The 10,422-nt window shown below is 47.1% G+C and overlaps 2 protein-coding genes and 1 long non-coding RNA gene across 3 annotated transcripts in view; 2 read left to right on the forward strand and 1 right to left on the reverse strand.

Moving 5' to 3' along the window:
- Positions 1–10,422, reverse strand: part of LOC116836373 (NACHT, LRR and PYD domains-containing protein 12-like) — a 596,145-nt gene that overhangs the window by 305,533 nt on the left and 280,190 nt on the right. The gene's annotated exons all lie outside the window — the stretch shown is intronic.
- LOC116822635 (NACHT, LRR and PYD domains-containing protein 3-like) overlaps positions 1–10,422 on the forward strand; it is a 142,829-nt gene that overhangs the window by 83,874 nt on the left and 48,533 nt on the right. The gene's annotated exons all lie outside the window — the stretch shown is intronic.
- LOC116822636 (uncharacterized) overlaps positions 3,863–10,422 on the forward strand; it is a 16,467-nt gene continuing 9,907 nt past the window's right edge. The window contains exon 1 of the long non-coding RNA XR_012655742.1: positions 3,863–3,994. This is a non-coding gene — a long non-coding RNA (uncharacterized LOC116822636). The remainder of the gene's footprint in view (positions 3,995–10,422) is intronic.

Consider the following 10,422-nt stretch of genomic DNA (forward strand, 5'->3'; position numbering starts at 1 on the left):
TCAAACTATTAACAATAAAAAATATAGTTAAGTGGCAGTCTAAAACTATACAGGAGTTTAAAAGAATCAGTTAAATAAGAGTGTCTGGTCTGAAGCTCACTAAGCAAATGAAGTCATCTGTGTCCTACACAGAAAAGGTTGCTCTGATCAAGATAGATATTGTAGTGATAGGTGCTGAAGTGCAAGGGCTAGACAAACATCCAGTGTATTAGCTTTTCATACATGATGAATACCCAGATATCCAACATTGTTACATGTTTTACCTTTTTGGCAGTGGAGATGGGGGCACAAGGGCAAGGGGGCAAGTGGTTCATGGTCACACTGTCAATAGTGAGTGTTTAAAATGGAAAAGCAACTTTTCTTTCTTTTGGATCTGTCATAAACAGACAGTCCAGGGTTGTCATAAACAGATGGTTAAGGGTTAATGCCTCTTTAACCTGTAAAGGGTTAAAAAGTTCACCTAGCCTAGCTAACACCTGACCAGAGAAATCAATGGGGGAACAAGATATTTCAAAAGGAAGGAGGGAAGTTTTTCCTTTGTTTAGAGTTTTCTGTTTCAGCCGGAGTGAAAAGATCAAGGAACCAGCTCTTATCAGATTAGTAAGTTTTAGAAAGGAATAAATAGGTTTATGTTTATTTCTTTGTAACCTGTCTTATGCAAATTGAGGTAGAATCAAAATGGGTATTTGAGGTTTTTTTGTGTAACTAAATTTGTGCCCAGGGGAACATCCCCTGTGTTTGAAATCTGTTGGATGTGAGAGTAGCTGGTATGCTAATCTCTCCCAGAGGGTTTTCTTCTACCTTTCTTTTCTTTAATTAAAAGCCTTTTTTCTTAATACCTGATTGATTTTTCCTTGTTTTTTTTTAGATCCATCAGGTATTAAGAAAAAAGGCTTTTAATTAAAGAAAAGAAAGGTAGAAGAAAACCCTCTGGGAGAGATTAGCATACCAGCTACCCTCACAGACAACAGATTCAAAACACAGAGGATGTTCCCCTGGGCACAAATTTAGTTACACACAAAAAAAAATACTCAAATACCCTATTTGATTCTACCTCAATTTGCATAAGACAGGTTACAAAGAAATAAACATAAACCTATTTATTCCTTTCTAAATCTTACTACTCTGATAAGAGGCTGGTTCCTTGATCTTTTCACTCTGGCTGAAACTGAAAACTCTAAACAAAGGAAAAACTTCCCTCCTTCCTTTTGAAACATCTTGTTCCCCCATTGGTTCCTCTGGTCAGTTGTGAGCTAGGCTAGGTGAAATTTTTAACCCTTTACGGGTAAAAGAGTCATTAACCCTTAACCATCTGTTTATGACATACCTGCATCAGTCTTTTCATAGGGTGTGACTGGGCTGGTTGGGTGCTTATTATGAAGATGCTGGTTTCCCCAGTCTTAAGCAGAAACCAAGGTGAGTTGGGGTGTGATGGTCTTGTTCCTGGGCTGTGTTAGAACATCCCCATCTCCAGGGTGTCCCATGTTCTATGCAGCCAGGATGGTTCCTCTTCCAAACTGCAGCCATAGAGCATCTGGCAACACCAGAAGATGGGAGACCCCAACTGCATTTTGGAATGGGTAGAGAGTGTGCCCTGCTCTATGGCTGTCCCTCTCCCCGTGCACCCTGCTGAGATCTGTGTCCCTTTATGTGCTCCCTTCCCAATAGCCTTTTTTTGTGAAATATTATTGCCCAGCATGTGGTCACGGCAATGGGAAGATCCTTGCCTTTGTGTGATATGGTAGGTCACCCCAGGGTGGTGTTTGATTGCAGGCAGCTTGTGACAATCAGTGAGTGGTGCAGACAGAAGACATGGAGAGAATAAAGCATAGCCAAAGGATTAACTGGTGAAGTGGGGCCCCTCAGATCCCAGCCAGGGCTCGTCAGGAGGGGGATGAGGTCTTTGTAAGGCACAATGTGAATACTACACTGGTGCAGATCTAGGGGTTTTCCACTGCATGTACCACAGCAGTGAAAGCTTTTGCAGAGAGAGACATTTCTCCTGCCTACTTCTTCAGCATTTATCTTAGAAACTGCTTGGGCTGGTTCTTGCTTGAAGCCAGCAGATCCCTCTCACTCTTGGTCTACTCTCATGTTCCTTATGTAGCAGTAACAGGGCCCTCGGTTCAGGGATTATAACATCCCTTCCCTCTGCACCTGCATCAGAGAATGAACAGAGGGGAGTGGCATCCTGATTCTCCAGCAGAATTTAGGGGCTTGTCTCCATGTGATAGTTCTACCTCACAGGGTGTTGGATGAGAAACAAATTAAAAAATATTGTGAGTTGTTCAGATCCTAAGTGGACTTGTCAACATCTGCAAGCTGAGAACCAGTAGATTCTATTTATAGATATGTGCTTAAATATGTATCAATAATCTGCCTGTCCTACTCACAGCCAGCGGGTGCATCCATTCCAGCTGTCGCACCCAGCATTCATTGCACTCCCACTTTCACGCCATCCTGTTTTCTGCCCACACGCTCGTTCCACACAAACGCTCATTCCACAGACACAACTTACTGCACCGCCGACCCTTGGATACAGACAGAGCCCCTCACTCTGCACCTCCCCACCTGTTCTACAGGTACCCAGTCCCTCTGCAAACATCCCTTCTAGAGGAAGATCCCATCCCCCTCTGGGGTAGCTCAGCAGGTGCCTCCACTGCACCATCCCCCACGCTGCATAAGGGAGGGAAAGCCCAGTCACAGGCCCCAACCTTGCCAGGCAGAGCCCAAGGCAAGGATGGGGTTCCCATGTGTTATGGGGAAGTCCCTCCCTGCCCAGTGAGCACCCCAGACTCAGAGTTTCCCCTTTATTGTGGGCAAGAAACTGACACCGCCCTAGTCCCCACACTGCTAGTTTCTTCCGTATCTGCCTCCCAATTGTAATGCCTGGATCCCCTTTCACTGGTAAGGAAACCCCCCTCATCTCCCTATTATATTCCCCAGCCAAGGGGTTGGCTCAGCCTGGATCCCCCAGGTCCCCAGCACCCACATCCGCACTCCACCTGAACAGCTCCCTCTCTCAGGGGGCAGCTCCCTTCTGAACTTTGCCAAAGAAGCCCTTGGAGTCATTAATCCCTCCCCAAGGTGACTTCCAGGGGTCTCACAACCCATAGCTCCTGCCATGTACCTCTGACACCTCAGTCCTCCCATGTGTCTCTGCTGCCCCCTGGGTACCTCTGCCCAGCCTCCTCCATTTACCTGTGACAACTCATGTGTTTCTGTGTGTGCCAGTCCCTCACTGTGGGCTGATGCCACAGCCCCACCTCTCCACCCTTCCTGCCCCTGTGGGGTGATGCAGAGCATAGGGACTGCAATTGTTCGTGGCCCTTACACAGGTTGTGCAAGTTCAGGGGAAGCTCCTCGTGGGCTCCCCGCTTTGCAAGATCCAGGCACAACTGAGCCCAAGAGGATGGGACTGTGCTGAGGTGAGTAAAGGGTTAACACTGTAAGTGAGTTGCTCGGAGTTTCACTTTCATAGGGGGAGTTATTCTCACTCTCTAATCAGATATGCCAAACCCAGGGAAACAAAAACAGAAATAGGGCTAGTTTGGGCTTGTAGCTTGTTGCTTTTTTTTTTTTATTATTTTGATTGGCTCCCAGCAAGCAGGGGCAAGCAGAGGCAAAGGACGAGCAGTGGCAAGGGGGATAGAGAGTCAGGGGTGCAAAGCAGGCCCATTGCAGGCCCAGACTGCACACCGGGAGGATCTAGTCACATAGAGTGTTGGGGTTCTTAGGGATTGGCTTGTTTTGAACTGGGATCAGCTTGATTTTTGGCTTATTGTGAAAGTCGGGGTGCTTATTTACTGCATGAAAGTTGGCAACCGTCTCTCTAACGCAGACTCTGCAGGGTGAGGAAAGAGGGAGCCAGCGCGGCTGGTTCTGGTTCCTGGGCTCTTCTTATCTTTGTAGTTGTGGGTCTAAATAGTGAGAAAACAGAGGCAGAGAAAGGAAGCTGGCTCCCAAGTTCTGTCCGGACTCTCCCTGTCTCACAGTAAGTGCATCATGCTCCGTGTTACTGTGACTCAGCTCAGTATAGCTTTGTACGGGTCAGTGGGGAATTAGCTCGTCCTGCCTGGCCTTTGTCATCACAAATGTCTGGCTGCAGTAAAGAAGAATTTTTGGTCTGAATTCTATAACATGCTGCATCTTCCTGCTTCCCCGACATCTTTGCATCTGACAGCAGCTAGAAAGCTATGGGTGCTGCTGTGCCCCCTCTGCCTGGATTAGTCCTGCTCTGTTCACTGCTGCTCTGTACAAAGTCGTTAAAAGAGTTTCTTGCAAACTGGTTGGTTAAATAAGAGCACCTGTGACTCTAGCGATGAAATGTCCTATCACTAATGACTAGGGTGGTGGTTTCAATATAAAAAACTAATCTGAGACATTTAAACCTCAGAAGGAGGAGGATCTGGGGAACTGCAGGCCAGTCAGCCTCACCTCAGTCCCTGGAAAACTCATGGAGCAGGTCCTCAGGGAATCAATTTTGAAGCACTTCGAGGAGAGGAAAGTGATCAGGAACAGTCAGCGGGGATTCACCGGGGGCAAGTCATTTCTGACTAACCTAATTGCCTTCTATGATGAGATAACTGGCTCTGTCGATGAGGGGAAAGCAGTGGACTTGTTATTCCTTGACTTTAGCAAAGCTTTTGATATGGTCTCCCACAGTATTCTTGCCAGCAAGTTAAAGAAGTATGGGCTGGATGAATGGACTATAAGGTGGATAGAAACCTGGCTAGATCATCGGGCTCAGCGGGTAGTGATCAATGGCTCCATGTCTAGTTGGCAGCCGGTATCAAACGAAGTCCCCCAAGGGTCAGTCCTGAGGCCGGTTTTGTTCAATATCTTCATTAATGATTTGGAGGATGGTGTGGATTCCATCTTCAGCAAGTTTGCAGCTGACGCTAAACTGGAAGGAGTGGTAGATACACTGCAGCATAGGGAAGGATACAGAAGGACCTAGACAAATTAGAGGATATTAGGAAAAACTTTTTCATTAGGAGGATGGTGAAGCACTGGGATGGGTTACCTAGGGAGGTAGTGGAATCTCCATCCTTAGAGGTTTTAAGATTAGGGTTGACAGAGCCCTGGCTGGGATGATTTAGTTGGGATTTAGGTCCTGCTTTGAGCAGGGGGTTGGGCTAGATGACCTCCCGAGGTCCCTTCCAACCCTGATATTCTATGAAACCAAAAAAATCTTTAACCCTTTTTGGTGTGAAGACCTCTTCAGAGGATGAACCAATCACTGGAGTTGACGGCTTGTCATGGTTTCTCCTAAAATCCTAGGTTGACATTTTCAGAGTAGTCTAGGGGAGTTAGAAGCCATATCTAAGGCCTCTTCTCCACTAAGGAAATCCGTTATGGTGTAACTATGTGAGTAACACTGGTGCGAGTTCCCAGTTCACATGCTGCACCAGTGCAAAGTGAGGGTCTTCCTACAGCAGTGTAATCCATAACTCCTGTGAGGGGAGAGGGAGAATCCTGCATTTCAGAGGAGAGGAGAACTTCAGGGAGAAGAGAATTTGTGAGGAGTGGTTCAGGGAAGAAGAGAGAGAAATCTCTGTGGGAACCTAAAGAAAGGAGAATGAAGGACTGTCAAACTGGGGTATCTAAGGAGGAAGTGCTGGAACATATTGAAAAAATGAGAGCAACGAGTCTCTAGTCTTAGTAAGACTGTGAAGTGGAGATTGAAGCAGCTGAGCAACTAACCAAAATAAATTCTCATAATATCTGCAGGGCTGGAGGGTAGCAATTCTTACAACCATCTTTAAAGAACTGTGCTAGGAGGGATGCAGGAAATTACAGATCAGAAAGTCTCCAAAATGTTCATCTTGACTTGAACTGAAATAATTCTTTTCACTTCTTTTCAAAGAAAAACTGGAAAATGTTGAATGCTACAAAAATGTGAAACTTCCTGTGCTGTTCAAAACCCTTGTGTGAAAGATGTGGAAACAGACACCCAACCCTCTCGCCTGGTCTCCATGGCTATGTCTACACTGCATAGTAACCCTGGGCTTGTGGGACCCGCACCTGCAGGCTCAGTGTTTACAAGCCCATGCTTGAGCTTCCATACTGCACTGTAAACCCAGACCTCATGACTGTGCTGATGCATCCATATGGCGCTATGCAGATCTAAAATCAAACATTCTGCTTCTGGGGGCATATCCCAGGATTTCTAGCACCCTTGTCAATCATAGCTGCTCTAGTCTTGGTTCATAGTGCATTGTGGGAGAACTTGTCTGTCCAATATGTATGGATTGACCCGTTGTGGTTGGAGCCTGCCAATACATCCAACCAAGCTATTTTGGGTCTGCATGCTCCCAGAAGCTGGAGTCGTCCGCATGGAGTGGAAGAACTTCTCCAGCTCATGCTGTCAGTCCTCTTTTGCGAGTCAGACAGAGCATCTGCGAGATGCTGGTGGATGTTTCAGTGGTGATATTTGACCTGCTGAAGGTACCTGTGTCTGAGAGGGGTGTTGATGTTCCAGTCACAACCCAGCTGAGGCTGCTCATGCCTGGTTCCATAACCATGGATTCCCCCATGTCAACTGGTGCTTCTGTAGCAGGACAAGAAGCACAGACTGGTGGAATGACATTGTCAGATGGGCCTGTGATGACCGGCAGTGACTGCAGAACTTTTGCATGAAGAAGCGGATGTTCCTGGAGCTGTGGGGTCAGCTTGCCTGGACCCTCCAGTGTCCAGACACGTATTAGGGAGGCCAGGCCAGATCAGAAGTGGGATGCTATAGCTACTGGAACCTGGCTATCCTAGACTGCTACAGGTCTGTGGCCAACCAGTTTGGAGTTGGCAAACAACTTGTGGATATGTACTTGGCACGGCTGAGCTGTGCCCCTGCTCCCACGACATGTGCTGTCACAGCTACACTGCTATTAATGCTCGTACAAGCTCGATGAGAACTAGCACAAGTGTGTGCACATGAGCAGAGGAATCACACTCTTCACTTGCACTGTAGATGTAGCCTCAGATTCAATAGTGAGAGCACCAGAGAAATAGGGTTGCCATCTACGAAATGCAGCAAAACTGGCCACTACTGCCACCACTCCCCTGATCCTCCTCTTCTCCTCTTAAGTGCCCCTGTCCTACCAGCAGCCTGACCACCCCCCACCCCCAGGCAGGTGGAAGCGCAGGTGGGAGGCTGGGGGAAATTCCAGTCCACTTTTGCCTCTTACCTTCCCATGAGCCTCTACATCCATCCCCCACCCCCAGGAGCCTCAGCCCTCGATGGAGTCCCTTACCATCTCCTGCCAGGAGCCCCTCTCCCCAGTTCTTACCCTTTTACCTCTCCCTGCTGGCAAGCCTCATGTCCATCCCATTTCCTGGTCCTGAGAGGAGCCACTGTGGCTTCAGCCAGTTGAGGGCCGAGCACACAAATCCAACCCAGGTGCCACGCCAGCCTTGGTCCCCACCCAGCCATGTGATGGATGCACTCCAGAAGTTACAAGATTGTTATGTGGCCGCTGCAGCTTACAGAGGGAATGTTGGTGGTTTTTGTTGGTTTTTCTGTTTTGTTAATATGGCACATTTTTGTCAGCAGTTGGAAAGGCACTGCAAAACTTGCCACATTGCAACCAGTGTTCCTGCTAATTTTTTATATCCATGTGTGGAATGAATTTTGTTATGTACACCAATGTGGAGGAGATGTTGTGACACATCACCTTCCTATTGGTGCACATAATAAAATTTGTGTGGTGGGGGTGGGACAGAGGGGTTCAGAGTATGGGAGGGGGCTCAGGGCTGGGGAAGAGGGTTGGTGTGTTGGGGGGATGAGGGCTCTGGCTGTGGGTGTGGGCTCTGGAGTGGGCTTTGGAGTGGGTTTGGGGTACAGGAGGGGGCTCAGGGCTGGGGCAGAGGGTTGGGGTGCGGGCTCTGTGGTGGGGCCAGGGATGTGGGGTTTGGGGCGCAGGCTCTCCCAGGGCTCCAGTGGGGGGAGAGGACTCCCGCCAACCTTCTCTCATTGCAGAAACTCAGGGTCGGGGAGAGGTGCCTCTCCCCCACCATGGTAGCTCTGGCACAGCTGGGCCAAGGGAGGGGCTCCTCTTCCCCAGCAACAGCAAGTCCAGAGCTGGTCTGTGCTGGGGCCAGCGGGGAGGGGCGCCTCTCCCCATCACGGCAGGTCCATGCTATGGGAGAGGCATCTCTCCTCACTGCAGCCCTGACCCCTGCCAGGGGCTTAATAGGCCCTGCGTGGCTTAGAGGGAATTTAGGTTGCAACCCCCCATCAGAACACCCAGAAGGAAAATGAATAATTTTCTATTCAGTGGTGTGTGCTGAATGAGGCCTGGGGCCACACATTGAGTCAGCAGGATAAAAAGGATCCTGACTAGCTGTCCAGACAGTGAATGGGGAAAAAATGGGATATGATCAAGTGACATGAAAGACTATATCATGGGACGCATGCACACACAAGGGGGCTGAACTCTGGTCCCATGGGCATCCTTAATTCTGGCATTTCCTATCTTTTAAGTGCTTGAATCAGTAACCTTATGTTCTTGTAACACAGGCATTTAATTTTTGTTTTAATTTAATTTGATATAATATATGTATGTGTTATTCCTGAAGGGGGAGTCTGAGGGAGTCTGTGTGGGCTGGAGTTGTGAGCAGAGACTAATGGATGCAGTAGGGGACCAACCACTGGAGAGAGTGGCTAAAGCACCTACATCGCTACCCTCAACATATGAGTGTCTCTAGGGCAGCGGTTATCATGTTCACTTTATGTGCAGGGCTGATACAAGCAAATCCAGCCCCCTGTAAAGCTGTGTATTTAGGGACCCACATATGGGCTATCCCTTGGCAGTAGTACTAAGCTGATTTATACCAGCTGAGATCTGCCCCCAGGCAGAAACCCCTCTCTCTGCTTCCATCCTAAGAGAAGCGGGACCAATGGATTCTGGTTCCCGTTGTTCTTATTTCTCTGCTGAAATGAACAGCAAACTTCTTGTTTCCACTTCTCAGTTGAGACAGGGGCTGCTGGAAGCTGCAGACAAAAACAAAAACACAAGAAATTCTTAAAATGAGGTAACAAAGCCCCAAATGGTGGCAGGTGGTGGGATGTGAGCCAGCGTGGGAGCTCAGAGTTGCTGCTTATTTGATCTCAGAGAGAATTGCCCCAGAAAGACGGCAGAGATTAAGAATCTCACAGGGACATGTCAGAAACATGTCCTCCCTTCCTCTGTTTAAGAAGCAGCAATTTCCTTCTGAGTAACTGTATGAGTGACTTGTAAAGCTTTCCAAGCTCACTTTTGAAGCTTATGATGATTGTGGTCCAAGCAGATCCAATTCTGCTGACTTCATTTTTGTCAAAAGTTCTGTTCTCATGATTTTTTTAATATTAAAGATAGAGATTCTTCCCCCCACCCCTGAATAGGATGTGTTAGGGTTCCCTCCCCACACTGAACTCTGGGGTACAGATGTGGGGACCCGCATGAAAGAGCCTCTAAATTTATATTCTACAGCTTAGGTTAAAAACTTCCCCAAGGCACAAATTCCTTTCCTTGTCTTTGGACAGTATTACTGCCACCACCGAGTGATTTATACAAACATTTAGGGAGAGGCCACTTGGCAGGATATTTTGGGGGGATGGGCTCCAAGTCCCTTCACCCCCTTTCCTGGGGAAGCTTGAGAATAATATACCAACCAATAGGTTAACAAAGTGAGCACAGACCAAATCCCTGCTTTTTAGGATGCTGAAAATCAATCAGGTCTTAAAAAAAGAATTTTATTTAAAAAAAAAAAAGTAAAAGAATCACACATGCAAAATCAGGATGGAAGATAACTTTACAGGGTAAATAAGAAGATTTAAAACAGAGAGAATTCCCCTCTAACTTTGCTTCCCAGATACAAAACAGGAATAAAATTACCTCTTAGCATAGGGAAAATTTACAAGCTAAAACAAAATATAATCTAATGCATTTTCTTGCTATTACTTACATTTTTTGTAATTTTATATGTATTATTTTAGGATTTTTTTAGGAGCTGGATTACCTGTTTGGTATCTTTCTTTGTCCTGAGAGAGAACAACACAAACAGAGCATAAACAAAACCTTCCCTCCACCCCACCCAGATTTGAAAGTATTTTTCCCCCCATTGGTCTTTTTGGTTAGGTGCCAACTAGGTTAATGAGCTTTCGTGGGTGAATACCCACTTCATCAGATGCATGTAGTGGAAATTTCCAGGGGCAGGTATATATATGCTAGCAAGCAAGCTAGAGATAATGAGGTTAGTTCAATCAGGGAGGATGAGGCCCTGTTCTAGCATCTGAGGTGTGAAAACCAAGAGAGGAGAAACTGGTTCTGTAGTTGGCAAGCCATTCACAGTCTTTGTTCAATCCTGAGCTGATGGTGTCAAATTTGCAGATGAACTGAAGCTCAGCAGTTTCTCTTTGAAGTCTGGTCCTGAAGTTTTTTT

Source organism: Chelonoidis abingdonii, chromosome 4 (genome assembly GCF_003597395.2).
Source record: "Chelonoidis abingdonii isolate Lonesome George chromosome 4, CheloAbing_2.0, whole genome shotgun sequence".
In the NCBI taxonomy this organism is placed as follows: domain Eukaryota; kingdom Metazoa; phylum Chordata; order Testudines; family Testudinidae; genus Chelonoidis; species Chelonoidis abingdonii.